Genomic DNA, 2,500 nt, shown 5'->3' with positions numbered 1-2,500 from the left:
GATTATTGCAGAGGCCTCCCATTCATGCATGCCATATCAGGATGCGACACGGTGTCTTCATTTAGCTCTGTCGGTAAGAAGACTGCATGGGAAGTAAGGAAATCATTTCCAGAAATCATTGAAGTGTTTCAAAGACTGTCTGCTACTCCACGTGAAGTTACAGAAGCGGACCTGAAGAAACTTGAAAGATATGTGGTTCTGCTGTACTCTCACACATCGCAACTCACTGATGTAAATAAAGCCAGGAAGCACCTCTTCTCCTACTGTAATCCGAAGCTGGAAAACATCCCACCGTCTCGTGCAGCACTTCTACAACATGTAAAGCGTGCTGCTCATCAAGCTGGATACATCTGGGGTCAGGCATTGGAAGCCAGTCCAACACTTCCGAGTCCTTCTGAGTGGGGGTGGACACTTGACAGTGAGAGAATGTGGGTGCCCTTATGGAGTACCCTGCCAGAAGCATCAAAGGGCTGCAGAGAACTCATTAAGTGTGCCTGTAAAAAACGGTGCATAGGAAGATGTCAGTGTGCTAAAGCAAGCCTCCCGTGCACACAGCTGTGTTTTTGTGGTGGACAATGTGAAGAGGCCATTGACAGATTTGATTAAGTTTATTTCTTGAAATTTATAAAACATTTAAATATTTTGTTTTCATCTTAATACTGTTTCAGTAAAACCATTTGTCCAATGCATATTCCCAATATAATAAGAAAATGACAAGTGTACATCTCTATTCTTTGTGCGTTACGAGAAAGAACAATATTGCTTTCAATGGTTCATCGAAATTTATTTAAACTGTAACTAGATTTTTTTACTGGTGAACATATTATAGGAATCAAAATGCTTTATTGAATTTCTTGTCCCAAAACCTATTAATAACAGTGAAAAGGTGAATAAAGTAGTTATATGCCGAATAGACAAATAGTTTACTGGTTTGCATTTTGCATGGAGGGCAGCCATCTTGAATTTTGTTCTAAATTACATTTTATGTTTTTTTAAGGAGTCTTATTGCATTCCTTGACCCTAAAAACCTGTATATCTAAATTAAGATCATGTGTCTAGGTAAAATAAACCAATGTTCTGATGAAATAGCAAAATTGGCAATACGCAGGGCGGCCATTTTGGATTTCTTAATTTTGAGTAGGACCCCTTGGTTTGCCAGCGTGGATCCGGTTAGAAATGGATTCAGCATACTTAAAAACCCCATGTATACAAATTTTCATGCTTTATTCAGGAAGTGAACATCTTTTTGACATATCTGCTGGACTATAGAGAACAATGCCTTGATTTTGGAGCGTGCTCCTCGTAGAGTAGTTGTTTACCCTAGCTAAAGAGTCGATTCTACTGTTACCAAGAGTAAAGTAGCCACTGTACAATCACAGTGAATTAGTTAACACCTAGAATGAAAAAAAAAAAAAATCAGTTAGATTAATGTATGAAAATATGTAAAAATACAGCAGACTATTCGGTATAAGGTTACGAGCCGTAACCAGAGAGGGATTCAGAGGCTCTCTTTCATAATTGAATGACACACAATGGAAAAATATAGAAGAATTAATATAGATAAACTGGAATGAATTTATTTAGAATATTTAGGATAACAAAGGACTTTTTTTTCTCTTTTTTTTTGTGGTACAGAGTCTTTTGTAAAATGACCATAGATTTTGTTATGTCAAAAACTTTATACGGAGTAATTGATAACAGTCTCTTTTTTTTTTATTTGCCGCTTATTTTTATTTATTTCTATTAGATTTATCTCTAACAAATCAAAGACATCATAAGAAGGTTATTTTAGCCTAATATTATTAGGCCTACTAGAATATTTTCTCAACTGAAAATAAAATTCTCATTGCTCTTGCCTTTCAATCGAAAGAAAAGCTCCTATGTTCAATTATGTTACAAATTCATTCATATTAAAAGGTTAATGGAGTAATTATACTTAATTTGCGTCTATATTTATTTGTCAACAGTAGATTTGATGTTAATATTAAATACCGTATATTTTCTACATTGGCTGTAACATAGCTATAACTGATCAACTCTACATCAACCCCTTTAAAACAGTGGAATCTTGAACTCCAAAGGAGAAAGAAGAGAAGCAGCACGGGTGGGAGTGCACAAACTGCTTCATTGTAGAGAAAATGCAAGACCATCAAGAACACAATTTGTCACAAGAAAAGGCGCCCCTCCATAAGGAATTGAATTCGAGGTCAACGCAGATCACAAATCTATATTTCTTTGTGGTCGCGTTACTAATCAGTGTGATTTGAAAAACAGAAGGATTGTGAAATATCACTATGCAACATTCATTCTACTTTTTGGGGATTACCTGAAAGTCCATGATGACAAAGGTAATGAAGAATTGAAGATTATATTTTTCATTTATAAGTTGTTATTTGACCCATTTCCTTTTGGTATTTAACGAGTCGTTTTATCATATTCTTTTGGAATTTCTTACTCTTACTTAAATCGTAATGTATCAAAACATTTCATTTTAATTTAT

The sequence above is a fragment of the Palaemon carinicauda genome, chromosome 23 (assembly GCF_036898095.1).
Source record: "Palaemon carinicauda isolate YSFRI2023 chromosome 23, ASM3689809v2, whole genome shotgun sequence".
NCBI classification, from domain to species: Eukaryota; Metazoa; Arthropoda; class Malacostraca; order Decapoda; family Palaemonidae; genus Palaemon; species Palaemon carinicauda.
The sequence above is the reverse complement of the archived record's forward strand: the minus strand, read 5'-3'. Positions refer to the sequence as shown.